Genomic DNA, 18,056 nt, shown 5'->3' with positions numbered 1-18,056 from the left:
TTAAAGTGTCATTTAATAATATATTCTAATGTCTGTTTTTATAAAGAACAAAAAAACCTTGCTGTATTACAATGCATTCTCCTAGCTACCGAAAATTAATTCAAGTCTTATCATTATTAATATTTTTTATTCCTCTCATTTGCAACATATCCTAAATCTCAATTGCTTTGTGATACAAATGTATGTATCAAGTATCACCACATGCAGCAGTTCCAGACATCACTGTAAGTCTACATTTTAAATTCTATTTCAGTTCCTGAAATTAATCTCAATGAGAATTTTAATTTATGTATTTCTAATTTTAAACAGAACACACAATAGAATAACTTATAACGCTCATCTAAATAATGAAGCCTGACAGTATCTTCCGTGGCTGAGTAATAGGCTTTTTATATTTGCTAGTTTTCATAGTTTGTTTTTCAGTTTCTTTCTAAATTAGATCCAGACTTCTTGAAACAGAATAAAAATATACAAAGGACATAAAAGTCAATGAATGTATAAAGTGGTAGGGATTGAATTTAATTCGCTGTATTTACACATGATAAAATACTCCTTGATTGAATGCCTACTGATTATTTTCTGAACTGTTTGATTTTCAAAACAAAATTGTAATAAGTCGTATGCAATATTTATCTTGTTTCATTAGTGCCATTAAATGAAAATTAGTGTGATTTACCCGCGTTTTCCAGCACTAGCTAATTCCTTGAAAATTAACTTTACTTAGTAGGCTTTTACCCAACTGAAGTGAAATGTTTAAAATCAATATTTGAGTGTTTTTTGAAATAGTGCTCAGTAGCAGCACCAGCTCATCAGAGGAGATGTTGGGGACACTACTGAATGCCAAGAATAAGCATACTCTTTCCCTTTTAATGGTTACTGGACAACATCTTCACTCAGGACATGTTGCTGCTGTTTCTCTGGGAGAAAGCTGCAGAAGATATTCAGTTTGTATGTATGGATAGAAGACAGGTTTAATTTGGGTTTTATGTAATTCAGTTTTCTTTCATGATGTTAGCTGATTTGCCATGGTTTAGGTCATAACTGCTTTGTTTCAGTTGAGTGTATGCTCATGTAAATAGAAAGCAGATTAACTTTATATTGAAAGGTCAGTCCTGAAGTATTGTCTGTCTTAAAAGACTTTCACAGGAAGCCCTACAGATCTTGCAGGTCTTTCTGCAGATAAGACATCCATTTACTTAAATATTTTTTTCTGAAGTAACAACTGCAGTATTTGTTTTATCAACCATATAAGATAGCATTATTATTGCTACTTAGATAACAAGAGAGATATGGTGTATAGAACACAATATTGTTTGACATTTTTGCCCTCCTCCTTTGGTATTACTAGGTTGTTTTTTTTTAACATAATATACTTTTTACTTGATAAAAATTATCAAATTATTAAAAATAGTAGAAAAACAGGAGACTGGTAGGAAACAAGAAAGATTGGAAGTTGGAATGTTTTGCTGTTAACTGAAAAAAATGGGGCATTTTGAGGGGGAAGAGGAAAGAATAATTTGATTTAATGGATTGCTATTCAGTGACATTGGAAAACATCTAGATAGAACTTGATTTTACTGTTCCAAACTATGTTATCTTTCAGTTTCTGCTGAATAGGCAGATGTGGATAGGGCTTGCAGCAGTACAGTTCTTGAGAGAGTTACTCTGCTCGTTGTCAGCCAGAATGGTCTGATAGTGGGATTCATCTCACTAACTTTTGTCATCTGGAAATTAGTCAGCTAGTCTGAACTAGATATGTGGATTCTCTGAGGTCATGGACTTTGTCTCTAATGGAGGGAGATACTTTCAGGGGGTGTTGTAAGACAGTTGTGATGCATTGCTCTCTGGGTTTGCTTGTCTCTGTCTGCTCCCTCTCCTTCTCTCTCTTTGTTGACCACAGGGGGAGCTTAGATGACTGACTTGCACCAAATGCTTGGGATTCTCATGGATTCTGCCCTAGGCATCGAGTGGAAGCTTCTTGGATAGAGATAAATCATCATCCGGAGGTGCCAATCCCTGGAGTTGAAAGGCAGTGTAGGCAGATAATGGGGTAAAAAAAGAATTTCTGAAAATAGGCATTCTGAAAATGCACACAACTACATTAGGCACGCAACACTCAGCGTGTTCATCCACAGCTTCATGTTTCTAATGGAGTCAGAACTACGCAAAGAATTTCTGTGTGTACATTATGGGCCACAGACATCTTCAACATTTCTCACCAGAACAAAACCTTTTCTTTTTTGGAAGTGCTTTGTCTTTAACCTTGCTTGAAGTGCATTTGATTCACTTCAGTACTTTCACTGAAGCTTCGTCTTCCTTTCTTTTCTCAACATGCAAGTTTTCTCTTTCCAGGTCACATTCAGTCATGGTTTAATACAGCTGTGTCCCAGCAAAGTGAATAAGATGTTGATGACGTTTGTCACAAGGAACCTCTTAGAAACCATCAAGCAATGCTATGCATTTGTCATTGCTTTCCTGAGTTCTGTGTCAAGACAGATAGGAAAGCCTCGAAGATCTGGGGATGGGCGAAATGTGTTCAACTTCATATACAGAAGATTTGTTAACATTGAGGACTTGATATAAAGAACGGCTACTACTTTTATTAATGATTAGTGTTCTCAAAGGAAACGGAAGTTGAAATTAATTATTTATATATAATTAATTTGTGCTGGCCTGTGCAGTGGGTGGATACCCTGAAAGTGCATGTTTTTCCATGCACATCTTGAAACAACCCTAATTAGCCATGCCATTAACATTTATTTAAATGAGGACAGGGATGAAGAAAAATTTAAGTTGTGGACTGAAAGTAGGCCAGAATACTTCCTTTTTCTTGAGATCAGTAGTTAAACTTCCCCTGACTTCAGCGTGATCAGGAATATTGAATTCACATTAAATGCATGAGATAGCGATTATCATATTTTTTGCATTGTGTTTTTGAACACATAACTTGCTTGCATGTCTCTCCTGCTAGAATGTCAGCGAGTTACTCAGATCGCTGTGCTAGCTGTACTTAAAGATCTTAGTTATATGTTTCTGAAAATGTCATCTATTCCTTCAATCACTTGTAAGCCCCCTGTAATCTCTTTTTAATGTAAGCGCGCTGGAGTTTTCCCTTTTGTTTGCTGCCCTTGCATTATTTACTTTGATCCGCTGTGAGAAAATCTGAAAGTGTGTTGTCCTAAATGCTAGCATCTCACCAACAAGATTTGAGGCCTTGTACTTCACATTGAAGAAAAAGGCTCTTGTGTGAAGACGCAGGTTTTGTTTAGTTCTCTGTCCCTGGTGGGAGCCTTAATTGCATTTTCTCTCTCACACAGTGGCTGGCTAAGGAGTGCCTGCCTTCCCTGCTGATGCTGGAGTTTTCAAGCTCTATTACTCTGTGACGGAAAAAAATTCCTTGGTCCAAGAAGAAAAGACTCAGATTAAAAAAAAAGTTAAAAAAAAAAGTAGAAAAAAAAGCACGTTTAAGTATTGTCAGTTTACCATGTGTGGTAAACAGAACAAACAATAGACTTGCTTAACCTTCTTCCCCACCCTCTGAGACTCTCTACAAGTTTTGTATGACCTACTTTATAGAAATCACATCATATTTAGAATGTTAAATATTATGGAAAGTATAATTCCCTAGGGCAAATAAATTAGACTTCTTGGGAAAAGTGGTAAACATAAAATTATAAATGCTTTGTGTTCTCTTAATCTGTGCCAGCCCATTCTAATGCATATTTTATAACCTTTAACTGGAGTTAAAACAAAGCTAAAGTCCCCATTTCGCTTTTAAATTCTATTTCATTTATACTGGGAAAATCTCTGAGATTTCAGATGTTGCAAATAAATATTTAATGTCCTTGCATGGCTGTGACAGAACTTCTGATAAAGTAAAGAGAAGCCTTGCAACAGACCTTAAATTGCACTGATTATTAGCGTTGATTTGCACTGAATGTTTCCTCACACTGTGTGCTGTGCTGCACTGAGCACTGGACAGGGCTCTCTAGAATAGCTGGAAATAATGTGAAGAATTAAGGACTGTGTACTTGTGTGAACATGCATGGATAGAATCATGATAATATTCAAGCAAGCTTGTATATTTTTAGTCTTATGCCTGCATGTGTCTATGACAGCTTGGTGATTTTTGCACTTTGATCTGTGAATTCATGTCCCACTTAAAACCTCCATATTTTGGAAGGGAAAAAAAACTCTTCCCACGGTAGGGGGAAAAGCCTTATCTTGTTTTTCCCTCCTGAAATTTTGTCATGGTCTTCATTGATCTGTGGTTGCTAATAGTGAAACAATGATGTCATAGCTAGGAGGTTATTTTTTCCCATTAGTGTTCAGCTGTAAAACCATTTTATATGGTTTTTGCATGTTCATGTCCTCCTTCCCTTGGGATTAGAATCTGCAGAATATAAATTATGGAATGATTAAAATAAACACATTTTAAATCCTGGTTATTCTGCACTTAACAACAAATCATCAAGACTTTTGAGCAAAACATTACTCAAATTTTGCACAGCGAATTTAGATTTTGGGTAACCCAAAATCCCTGCTTGCTAATGGCATTTCTGATGATGTACAGATGACACACTTTCCTCTGTACTTTTCTCTGATGAGTTGATGGGTTTGTCTATTTGTTTTTCCAAGATGTTTTAATTCTTAAACACAATTTATCTTGAAGAATTATCTCACTTACTGTACATCTTGACGGTAGAAATCACCCAGGATGCTTCAGATAAACAACTCTTGGGTATGTGCTTGAGGCTATTGAAAGGATTCTGAGGGATGGCTAAAAGGGTCAAGCAAGCTCAGGAGTTAATTCACTTCTGTGATTAGTCTCACAGAATTTGTTGCATCTATCTGTTTACTTGTTTTTTTTTCTAGGAGAAAGTAAGCTTTTCCTGTGATTTAGCAGAAGTCTGTTGACATGCAGGGGGGCATTTTAAAGGCATCTCGCTACAGGGGGGCTAGAAGAATCCCAGCAGAATCCAGTTTCAGAAGTGGTTTGGGAAGAGATAAATAATCACACTGCAGTACCTACGCTTTGCGTGTAGATAGACCTGTTTTTCTTCATGTAGATATCTGTTGTTAGAAAGGTCTCAGTGCAAATATTAACACACATTGTGATAACTCATGTTTTTTCATGGAGCATTCAGAGAATGCTTAAGACAGTGGACTAGTCCATTTACTGAAAATACATTGGAATAGGTCTGAAATAGTGCATTCTTCATGATCTGCTACAGGTTTCTAGAAAGACCAGTTACTTAACTTTCTGTTATGTTAGGGATTTTTTTTAAAGTAATAATTCCAGCTATTGCTAAATATACACACAGTAGAAAAATTTCACAGTTAGGTCCTTCTCCTCAGTTCTTTGGTCTCATATAGTTCATCTAGTTCTTCAATAGTCTCCTTCTCCCCACATCATGCTTGCATCCATTACCAGTATTTCAGGCATTTATCCCAAACCTCAGTGAATGTGTAAAATCCAGATTTTGAAGACTGAACATTTTCACTGAGGCCTAAAATCTGTTGTAAGCTATTCATACAGTTTTGTCTTCTCAGCATATTTTTCCAAGTCTTAAGTTCAGTCTGACTGAGAGAAAGTTTTATGTGGTATGAAGTATTTCTTAATGATCATGAAAGGTTCTTTTACATCTGTTCTTTTAGAAGACAAACAACTTGACCTTCTTTCTCTTTCCTAGTTAACTAATTTTGAAATAGTAACATAAAAAATAAGATCAAGTTTTTGTTAGTGTCAATGTCCTTTGTAGACATTGCTAAGGTTTATAAGGTCTAAGAAATGTACTTTACATAAGTATGAAGAAACATATTACATAAAAGGAATCTTGTTTCACAGGTGAGTCATGTTCATTTGCATGAACTTTTTTATTTTAAGGCTTTTTTTAAAGAAAATTAAAACAATCTGAAAGACATAATTTTTCTGTTACGTTAACAAATAATGTAGCTTAGATGCTCCTTTACTCATCAGATGAAAATCACACCTGATCATAGTCTGGAAATGTCTTCCCTTTCTACTGTGATGGCGAGTTCCACCTTTTTCTTTGTTCAGAGCCCATTCCCTGAACAAGACATAAAAATCTGACCTATACTTGAAATACTTTTTATTTTATTTCCACATGGAAAGGTGTTCTCAGAAAATCTATCCTATAAGGACATACTAGCTGTGTTTGCATTTGGATTCAGTTGTTTTTCCCCATTCCATTTAGATGTGCATCAAGTTTTATTTTATTATAGTGTTATAGATTAGAAATTATTAATTGGAACTGCAGTACTGGGATTAAAAGGATGGTCAGCCACAGGTTTGCAGTGCTGGCATGGAGAATGCTGCACAGGAGGCTACCTATATACCAGTGGGAGCTCTCATAACATGATGAGACATTTTACAACTTCTGTGTTACTTTATTCTTTTGTTAAATGTACATGAATCTTCAGGCTCCTTACTGTGAGTGAAAGCAACTATTCCCCAGATTAACTGAAGCATTCATATAGAAAGAGACAGTATCTCAGGAAGCACCTAAAACTGAAGACAAGGTAGCTTTCATGAGTAGCTCAGCACTTAAATATGGCTTTAAAATTAACATCTACTGGAATGCTGAGCATGTATTTTGAGCATTGTAGATCTGGAAACCTCATCCATGGCTTTGTAAGCCACGCAACACTAAAGAAACTGAAAATTTTCTATTGCAGTTTTACAAGAAAATCCCTAAACAGTTGGCTGGCTCGGTTAGCTGATACAAGTGTGCTTATAATAATAATTAAAATAATAGTAATGTCTTAAGTCAGTAACTATTGCCTGTTTACTCATAAGCAAGTGACTAACCCAATCTTAGTTTCGCTCTCCCTTTACATAATTATTTGTTGGAAGGGCTATAATTTGGTAGGAAGAGAAAAAAGACGTGACTTGACACCGCTCCTCATAAAGGTGGGCGGAACTGAGACTGAGGGCAAATGTCTGTTGCTCTTTTTTCTCTTGTGCTACCTTATTTTGATTCTTGTTTTAAGCATTAACCTTTGAAGACTACCTTTGCTGATATCATCTGTTTGTTTCTGCTGAGTCAGTCTACCCGCTTATACAATTTATGTATACAGAAACTCTTGTAACCAAAGGCACTGTTCTGTTCTAATTGGATTCAGTGGCAGATCTCTCAGCGATTTGATTAGTTGGTTGAACTGTGTAAAACAACATCTTCCTCTTTCTGTCAAAGAAATTCTTGCAACCCTTTCCTTTTTCTGCTTCGTTTGGTACCTTGCATCTATCTAAGGAAAGATGGCACATTCACATAGCAATATGGAATAGGAGTTGATTGTCTATGTCCAGCAGGATATTTTTTCCCAGGCATTATGAGTGGATAGAACATCTAGTCAGCTTTTGTATACATGGATTAGAAGTATTTGAGGGGAGAACATTTGTCATAGGTATGTAAACAGCCTTTTTAGCTGAATTATCATAACATATTTTAAACACTGAATCATAAAATATATAGCTAAAAGGACTTAGAGTAATTATGTTAGCCCATCCTTTGGCCAAATATCTGATTCACTTTCCAGGCCATTTATGAAATGTTTGTGTGGCCTGTTTAATATGAATTGCTGCAGCAGAATTATTTTTATATCTGTTAGACCTCCTAATGTTTACAGTTGGTCTCCAGAAAATGACCCCCATATATATAAATACATAAAAGAATACAGAAGTTGACCTACAGTTCAGATTATATGAATGAAATAATTGTTTTCTCCTTCTGATTTTCTGACCTATAAGCTGTGTTATAAAAAACATTACAGAATTAACTTTATTTCATATCTGAAAATGTGGAAACTTGAAAATGTGCATTAAGTGAAACTATTAGTCTGTAGCTGTAGAACACAAGAAAAATTGATGAGATGTCCACCTGACTTGATAAAGGTCCACCTTACCAGTTAATTCCAGAATGGACTGTCAGATAACCTTAGGAAGCTAAAGAAACATTACTACTCCAACTGTTAGTTCATTGTAGAGACATCACATTATGTGATTAAGAAGGTATTGGCTGTATGTATTCAAAGATGTATTTTTTGTCATAACATTGCTTTAGATTTAGAGGTACCTCTGATGGTACTGGTTTCAACATGACAGGAATCAGGATCCTGTGAGATACTCATATATTTGGCTTGGCAGATCAGAACATAGCTTCCATTTTCTTCTCTTTAGTCTTGAAAGTTGAATATAACTTTTCAGGGAAGTGCTTTCAAAAATATTTCATCGTGTGGGGCTGCTTAGAGTTAAGCAGCATTTGACATTTTGTTCCTGGCAACACAGCTAAGCTCTTTGTGGAGAACTCAGTGATGTTTACTGTACTGATCCTAAGCATAAACTTGTTTGAAAACAAGGTGGTTTAGTTTGCAGTCAGATCATCGTGATTTTTATCACTGCATTTGATGTACAACAGACTGCTTAATTCTCTCTTCTTAAGAAAATTTTGTCTGAAAGAACTTTCTGCATTTTGAGCATTGTGGCAGGAACTGAAAGTTTTGTGCAAAGGAAGATGTGAAATCAAAGCAGTGCTTTTTCTTGTTGATGTGGGTTAGCTTAGACAAATGCTTTTGAAACACACTTTCTTCTCCTTGTTTGTGTTCATCAATAAAATTCTGCCTGCCAGACAAAATGATTAATTTCACAGGGCTGGTAGATGGTCAGGAAAATGACAAAAGTATAAAAATATCTTCATAGCAAATCAACGTAAGTACCTGGATTCAGAGGTCCAATTCTTCCATCTTTGAGGTGAATCTCCAGAGGAAGGAAATAGAGGAGGACAGGATGAACAGGACTGTTCATACCCTGGATCAGCTAGAGCCAGTCTTGTGGCCCCAATAACTCATTTCAGCTCCTACAACCTTCTGCTGCTTATTTGAAGATAATGTTCAGTAACTGAATATTTTATGCAATGATGAAGGCTAAATGATCAATTAAATCTCATGTACTGTGATGCAAGATTGGAGTGTATATATATATGTGTGTGTGTGTGTGTATATTCAAGATTACAAAACCAAATCCTGAAAATTCCTGAACACTGAACTTCAATTGCCCGTGGAGTATTTGCACTAAGTTGTTATTATTAGACTACAGCTTTTATTTAGTGTATCATATGCTATTTTTTTATTTAGCATCCGTGTTTATTTTGGTGCATAGGACGGTTGTTTATAGGAACTTTGGCTCATTTTCTGCAGGAACTGGAACAAGTCAGGGGCTGCAAAAAGAGAGAGGATGCTTTTTGTGATTGATTCAAGAGAAAGACACTCTGGCAAACCCAGTTTTGTCCCTGTTTCTGTCACAGGCTGTCTGTGTGATGCTGAGCAACTCAATTAAAGCATTTGGCAGATGGCCACTAACTGCATATAATTCATTTTCAGGGTGCTCAGCTTGAGATATGTGGGCTCTTACTTGCAGCAGTTGTTACTCTCCTTACAGCCACTGAAATCAATGGAAGTAGTGGCTGCTCAGCATGTTTGTTAGCGTAGCAGAGGAATGTGCACGTGGAGAAGGTGAAAGTTCCTGAATCCTGGTGTCATCTTTCTCCCTGTGCTGGATTACCAATGATTAATTTATGCTATATGTGAAAAATTGCATATAGGTATATATTCAGAAAAGAAGGCTTCAGCTGGAATCTGTGAGGTTTTCAATGAATGTCCTAAAAAAGGAGCACAAGAAGCCAGTTATTTCTATATATCTAGTCTGCTAAATTGTGAACAATGTATAGTCCAGTAGCTGGATGATGCACATATATTACTGAATAACTGCCCATTTCCCTAATACAGCCTATCCAGAACATGGGCAGAAACATAAAAAACTTCAGAAAAAATACCATGTGATTCACATAACTAAATAATTATTACATAATATAAAAATAAAAGGAGGCAAAATTCAGATTAAAACAAAAGCCATCTTCTCAGATTTCTCAGTTTCAAAATGCTTGATTTGACAACCTGAATATTGTTCTGAGTAATGTAATATATGGTATGGGAAATTAAAGTATGGCTGCACAACTATAAATACAATTCACAGGCTAAAACTACTCCTATTAACATTGCAACTGAAAGATATAAATCAGTTCATAAATATGAAATTGCTTGCATGCTTGGCTTTTTGCAGAGTGGAGATCTAATTAGTGAAAGGCATGTTCTTGTGAAATACCAGGGTGGGAGTTGTACTTGCACCTTCTAGGACTGGGCTCTACCTTGAAATGATTATAACTATATGTCTATTTATAGCTAAGGAGACATTTGAAAGAAATATTTGTTTTATTTGTATAGCATTTTCATTGGTTTACCCTAAAGATATATGCTAGATGATAATAAAGTAATAAAAGATTGTTTTCACAGCTGTTTGTCTTTGATTACATATTTCTTTGAAGTATTGCAATAAGACAGACTTTGAACCTGGAAAGAGATCAAATAATGAATTGTTCTGCTTTGTGAAGCTTAAGAAGGGATTTTATTGTTGAAACATATAGTGCAACATAGTTTTTTTTCTTCTAACAGTTAAATAATGGTTGAAAGTACTATGAGATCATTACAGATGGACAAGATTAAAGACCTTAGGGCCAAACATTAGGAACTGTGTTAGTACTAACTAAAATAATTTCTTAAGTTCTGTCATTACCAATTTATTTTTGTTAGTTTTTCTTTTTGAACCAAAATAGTATTTCAAAGAAAGTATTTTAATTCTTTTAAATATTCATTTACTTAAAGCTAAGGATGACAGGAAACTTTAATAACTGTATGAATCCTGTGGGATTTTGTTTGTAATACGGATCGTTTGACCACACTTTGTACCCTGGATAATATATTTAGTCTTAAATTTGACTAAAAGTTGTAGAGCTGTGAATAAACTTCATAGGATTTTCTCAAACTGAAAGGATTATAGCACTTAAAATGTTTCTGAGGAGGTTCAAGTAAAATATTCAATTTTAAAAAAAGTACTTTTTATAATGCTTTTGCTTCAAAGAATATTATATATGACACTAGGTTCACCCCTTCCCCTCGCTGAAATTCATCTTGAAAGTAAGTCACAAATACCTAAGTGACAGAGAAAGATACTTGGTTTATTTTTTTCAAGGCTAGTGCACAATAAAATATCAAATAATGCAGGTCAGCATTTCGCATGATGTATTTGAGTTCTGCCTGGTGATGTTGGAAGACTATTCCTCTCTACAAGAAATACCTGCAAGTTTATGCTCATATAGCTGGGATATACAAAAATGTTAAGGTGTATATTTTTAAAAACCCTGAAATGTTTGTACTCACTGTATCCATCGACTGAAATTATTTGTTGTGTTATTTAGAACAAACTTTTGTCTCTGTGGAAGAGAGAAACCTTTCAAATGATAATTTCAATAGAAACATTAGACAAAGGAATATTGTAACTTTAGAGATTTTTATGATGAAGGTGTGTTTAAGAGATGTCACTTTGATATTTTTACATTATGTCCTACATTTGTCAGCTAAAACCAGGATATTGCCTCAATGAGAAAAAGCATGTTCTGCACTTGTCAAAAGGCAGTAAGTAATGATTAAAATAGCAGTGTGAAACGCTGGGAGATTAAAGTGATGCTAATGATAAGTGAGAGAAGAAAAGGGCAAGCTATATTTTAATCCCTGAGAGAATGGTTAATGACTTCTATTGCCTGAGATTAAACTAAACCTGTCTCATCAGCTTTTTCTGCCTGGTGAAAAAAAGCTCTCTGCACTTTAATTTATTAAAGTCTTTTAAGGAAGCACATTGATCCACAGAGGTTAAACTTTAAAAAATTGTGCAAAATACACACTAAAAATGCTTTAACAAAAGTGTGACTTTGTTGCTTTAGGCAAGCTCACAGTTTTATAAAGAATTCATTGTCTATGGGTTGGTGAATTTAATTAAAGAATATTAATTACTTAAACTGAGAGGTTTGTTCCTTTTTAAACCAGAACATTTTTGCAATACTGGGGCAGGAAAAGTAGCAGTAGATTTTAGAAGATAGAAGCAGGAAAGGACAGACTAAGTTAAAATTACAGTATGATCTTTTATGATAGTGTTATCAAAAAGCCATTCTAAAAATGCTTTTCAAAATATATATACTGCTTGGTATAATGTACTGAGTACATTTGTTTATACTGAGTTACTGTTAATCCATTTGTTCTAATAATTCTTCTGATTGCAAGACAGTGTTATAAAATCATTCTTATATTGAGAAGCTGCCCAGTTTAGCATTGCCATTTTAAACGGCCTGTAAAGTCTTTCTTCACACTGAAGAGGGATGGCAGAAGAATAGTTAATTAGATTATTTTTAAAATACATGTGATAAAATTGCCAAGTCTGAGTTCTCAGGATAAACTGCAACATTGCAGCATGCTTGGGAAAATAAATTTTCCTCTCAGGCAGCTCTGGAAGCTTTTGTCACTTTTAACCTCCATCCTTTCATTAGACTTATTTCACATAGCATCTGTATTCTCAGCCTACAGGACAGACAATAGGTTTAGAAACAGAAAACAGATAATATTCAAGCAAATACGCATGGCTTGCCTAAGCCTTATTCAAGTTTCAACTCCACGTTCTTTTTGATGTTTAATTGTTTTTTCCTCCTTATAGGTAAGCATACTAGAAGTAAACAGTGTGCTTTTGTACTCTTTTGCAAGTTCAGTACCCACAGTGCCTTCCTGGCTCCATACTAGCAAACTGCAGTGTGCATCCCGGCTCAAGGAATAAATCTGGTGCCTGTGGATACCAACAGTTCTGCTCTATATCCTTTCCCTCCTGCCTCATGGAAAGCATATTCCCTTTTGAAATCTCCGAACCTCTGTAAATAAGGAGCCATTTAGTTACTATCTTATGTGATGGTTGTAATCCAGGTTATTTTTTAAAGCTGCTTTTTAAGTATAACTTGTTTGGTAAGTGAGTTTAAACTTGATTCATGCTTTGATGTTAATGAAACACCAATTTATCGGAAGGCCCTGCAGCCCTAATGAGCAGTTTCTTTAAAAAGAACATTTAATCAAGGTTTATTTTTAACTTGTTTAAACAGATCTAATAGTTTGTGCTGATTTCATTTCAGTATAATAATTGCTAGCAATCCTATTAGTAAGTCGTGGTACATGGAAGTTAACACAAATTCCATTCTAATGAGCGTAGTGTAACAGCAAAACCCTTGTAGTCAAGGAAAGGTTCATGTTTGAGAGGAGTGACAGAGGCAGTTGGACATTTTGCTGACAGCAGATTATTTTTGTTTTTATACAAATGTCAGGCATGACTTGCTAGCATTTAAGTGGGTTTTGTTATTTTTGAGAGGTGAAGATTTTCCATATTAACTTTTTAAGGTGAAAGGAGCCACTTATTTCCTGATGTTAAGAAAAGTACTTCATCTGCTAGGATAACTCGTATTTTTCTTTATACTTTACCTGTACGTAAGGATTTAGCTATAATATGCTATTTTATGAGGATAAAGTTCCACAATCCAAAGATACACGTTGTGGCATTTATTTTAATGAATATAAAATCTTGGAGGCAATTTAGTGTGAAAAGCAAATGAAATTCCAGCGCTCAATTTATAGTTAAGAAAAATCTCTAAAAGAGCAGATGAAGCTGAAAAATGTGTGATCATCCGAAATACTATTTTTTATGATTATCTTAGAGCTGCATCTGTATGTGCTGAAGATTGCATAGTCACATTTTCATTGTGACTCCATTCTTAAGTCTAAATTCTGGCTTATTGGCAAAAAATGAAGAAGAAAAAGAGCTATTGCTTAGTTTGAAAATACAAATATCCCATCAGTATTTTCATTCTAAAATACAGTGTTCAGATGCTACTGATTGAGTTCAGGTATTAGCTTTTAATCTTTTTGTTACTTAGCCTGACATCATGACATTTAAAATATGGGGAAGTTTGGAGATAAATAATACAGAGTAATTTAGGATTTTAGAACAGTACTAAAATGCATTCTGATGCACTGAAGGGCATCTGTGAGTTACACATTGTTTATGGATTTCTGGGTTTCTGATTGGAATCCAGGAGCCATATGTTTTACAAGCTTTGGAGGAAGGGTGGAAGACAATACCTTCAGAGAAGATTGGTAATTAGATTTCAGTTGTGCAAGAAGGAGTCTTGAAGTCTTTACAAATTCAGTAGTCCACCCAAACAGGCAGGGTCGGTACTTGAGCCTGTCAGTGGGTGGAATAATCCTGGTTATTTGCACCAGCATCTTTCTGGGAAATCACTCATTGTGATTCTTCTGCTCCTGGGAGCTAGGAGGGAGGAATATCTGCATTTGTATTTCAGCTCTAGCTTGCTCTGTGACACTGGTGTCCTCATTTTGAAAGAAATCACAATACAGTAGTAATGATCCACTCTTTGTAAACTTCCTTCTTTTTCTCCTTTGCTTCTTTGGTTATAGAATCAAAAACCTGATTTGGTCATAGTACTTATGCGTGTGATTTCAAGGACATGCTAACCATATTATTTAGAAAATGTTTGTAATGACTGCAACAAAAAATAATACAAGTGCTTTGTGATGATAAGGGTGTTATGGGGCAGATTGTCTGACACTGACATGTTAAGACCTTCTTCTCTTGAATATTCATCTTCAGGATATGATTTTCCTCTGTCCAACAGATTCCACTTATGTGACCTGTGTTTGTGCCTGGGAAAGGATATGGTTTTGTTGGGGAAATAACAGCTCTAATACTTAAATCACCTTCCCAATGTTATCTCCTTGCTAGAAGAAAACCTGTGAGAAGTGTTAGTCCTTGTCCCACAGCCTCTCTTTGGCGAGCAGGAGGCCTGGCTACAGTCAGGGAAAGGTTCTGTTCCTCAAGGATCTCTCTTGAGTATTCAGTATGATAACAATTCTCTGTTGCAGTGAACAGGTGAGTAAAAGCACGAAACATCTACAGTTTAAATTTCATTATGGCATTTTTTAAAAGGAAGGAAGTTTTTGAAATACATTGAAATTCTTTTGGAGTTTTATTTTGGGGAGCTGTTACGGAAAAAGTGGCATAGATGATTGTGGGAGTCAAAGCACAGCATTAGCTCAAAGACTTGTATTAAGCTCATTTTTCACACTGATTTTTGAACGTGAATAATATGGCACACATACATACTTTCTAAATACTTTCGAAGATATATATTTTCACAATAAAAATGCTTAATGTTGTCGTGCAAAACTAAAACAACTGCATCTGGTTTAGACTTTGTTTCTGTCAAATCTATTAGAGGGAATACCAGTTCACATCTAAATACTCTTTTCTAGTGGAAGTTTGAAGACTTCTTTAAAGATGAGGGAAATAAATTGGAACTCATCTGTTCATTGACAAATGTATGCTCCAGTGAATCACGTCATCTGACTTAAGTCCTTTTTTCTGCCTTACTAAAAACAAACTCATGCTATTTGTACTTAAGGCTCATAAGCACTGCACCCTGAATACTAAGTTGGAATGTATTTACAAATGTGAAAGAACCTGTGGTCCTTTCATGCATCAGGTTGTCATAGAAACTAATTAACTTTCATTTCTGTGTCAGGGCAAAGTAGTGTGATGCAGATGTAAATTGTAGTTCAGAAATCACCAAGATGAAACTAGAGAAAAAGAAAACATCAAAACCTTCAGAATTCCTGCAGGACATCGGGAATGCAAAACATGTGATGGGAAGTTACAGTGTTAAATGCCTCATTTCACCAGGTCTTTTTGCATAATCTGCTTCTTCAGAAGTGCTTGGAATGTTACTAAACTGACAAAAGAGTATGGTTTATGTATATTGCATTTATGTATGTATGTGAAAATGAATGTGTCCAAGGAGCATGGATATGTGCACATGGAATAGTGAAATTCTGATCAGAAATGGTGTTTAAAATATAAATGGCACTTACAGACCACTAACTGCTAGAAAAACTTAAAAAACTTATATGGTAATTTTTGCTTTCTCAAATGAATTAAGCTGATTTCTCTCCAGTTAGTTTCTCTCTTTATGAGCTTTTACAATTTTACATGAAATGTGAATATATTAATATTTTAACTGTAAGAGGTATACTTTGACTGGCTTAAGTGGTAAAGGAATGTGATTACAAGATGATTTATTGGAAGTCATTAACAATGATTTATTAACAGAAAAATGTTGTGTTACTATAGCCTTTTTTTCCTCTGCTGAAGATAGGGTTATGCTGTCATTTTGTCTTCTTCAGGAGAGGAAAGCAGCCTCCAACAAATCAGGGAAGCATTTTGCTTTGTGGGTTACTGGCATGAATAGATGTGAAAAGAGTGTCCAGCTTGCTTTTACAACAGAGATGTAGCAAGCCTTGTGCTCCATCGCAGATTCACACTTAATAGGTGCCAGTCTCAAGAGGAGACCGTGCATCCGTCCAGGCCAGCAGGGCTGGGCAGCAATTCCATGCACACTTCCAAGAGTGGTGACCAGCCCGTGCCAGTCTCGTTCCTTTGCTGTTTGCTCAATTTTATGTGCCACCATTGTTCGTGGGGCTATGCTGTGAATCAGATTTGTAATTGACCCTGATTAAAACATCTTGCCTCCCTCTCTCTCTTTCCCCCTTTTCTCCCCCTTCAGCCCCTTGCCCAGTTCTGAGGAAGGATATAGAACGTTTAAGTTGGAGGGAAAAGATGGGCCTTTGATGACTGTAAAAGTGATGGCTTTCTTTAGATAACATTTCTTAGATGAGAAGAGGTAAAAAAGAAATCCATGGAAAAAATAAATCTGCAGTGGAGTGGGTGCGCAATTTCTGCTTTAATGAATACAAGACTTCTTGCTCTTGCATGTTCTCCCAGCTTGGAGTGTGAACTTAAAACAGAATGGATAATATTGCACTCAGGAAAAAAAAAAAAAGGATAAGGGGGGATGTGCAATTATGCAATTTTCCTATAGTCGACTCCTTCACACAGAAAGAAAGGGGGAAATATTTTTATAAATAAGAGTCATGGCAAAGCTAAAGACAGTCATAGAACTTGATTATCTTTTGGCTAAAGACAAAAAAAAGTGTAAATGGAAGGTACATGAATACCCCACCACGAAAAAGAAAAAAAAAGGAGTTTGGGGACTGATTATGTATTATCTCTTTCCTGCTCACTTTATTTGTTAAATAGGATTTTTTTTTCCTTCTGGCTACTCTGCAGTTTCTTCTTCTTATGAATAGCTTAGTTTCATTGTTTTGAAGTCAGTGTACATTTCTTTTGAAACATGTTGTAAAATGAGCTAGAAAAGAAAGAATTTATCTGTAAAGTGTGTATTTCCCTTATCTTCTTTCATTGTGTGTATATATATGTTTCTGTATTCAGGAAATTCATTGGCAACTCTCCAGTTGACTTCAGCAGGATAAGACCTGGCAATATAATTAGGCATATATTATTAAATGGAGGAGTCGATGTGTCACAGAAGAGTAATATGTCGTTTGCTGTAGATGTTGTAGAGGGGTAATATGGAAAGAGATTTAAAGGAACAGCAGGCTAGATCTGTTGAAATTTTACCAGCATGACAAGCAAGTAATGGCTAATGGCAGACATTGCTTCCAATCAAAGTCTTGTTGAACTTGGTCTATTCCTGTCTTGTTCCATAAATGAAATGACACATACCCTTGTACTCTGACCCTTAACTTCTATGTCTATGTAAATGGTTAAAAAAATTGCTTAACTCTTGTGCCAAATACTAAGGGAATTCTGAAGCCACGCTGCTATTTACACCTCGTGAAGGAAAATGTAACCCTTTAGTCTTTCTTAGATTCAAGGTCTGCAGCTGAAACATTGAACCACCTGAGACTACAGCTCCAGAATTTAGACTTACTTAAACACTTAAATATTCAAGAGGAGAAGACCAAATTGGATTTATTACAATAGTGAATCTTTAGGGATGTCCAGTAAAGAAGCACTATAGTTTTAGACAAATATATACTCTTGCCTGAATCTGTCCTGTGAAGAAGGAGCATCAAGGAATGCACTGATGATGATCAGGGGCTTGCAAAGCCATCAGACTCAGTGGAAACTAAGAGGGAGGAACAAGTTTTATCTGTAAAGAAATCTTGCATAACAGGGCAAC

The 18,056-nt window shown here is 35.5% G+C and overlaps 1 protein-coding gene across 6 annotated transcripts in view; it reads left to right on the top strand.

Moving 5' to 3' along the window:
- DACH1 (dachshund family transcription factor 1) overlaps positions 1-18,056 on the top strand; it is a 353,085-nt gene that overhangs the window by 66,680 nt on the left and 268,349 nt on the right. The gene's annotated exons all lie outside the window — the stretch shown is intronic.

This window comes from Sturnus vulgaris, chromosome 2 (assembly GCF_052056855.1).
Source record: "Sturnus vulgaris isolate bStuVul1 chromosome 2, bStuVul1.hap1, whole genome shotgun sequence".
NCBI classification, from domain to species: Eukaryota; Metazoa; Chordata; class Aves; order Passeriformes; family Sturnidae; genus Sturnus; species Sturnus vulgaris.
Note: the sequence above shows the minus strand (reverse complement) of the source record. Positions and strands in the feature narration are given on the sequence as shown.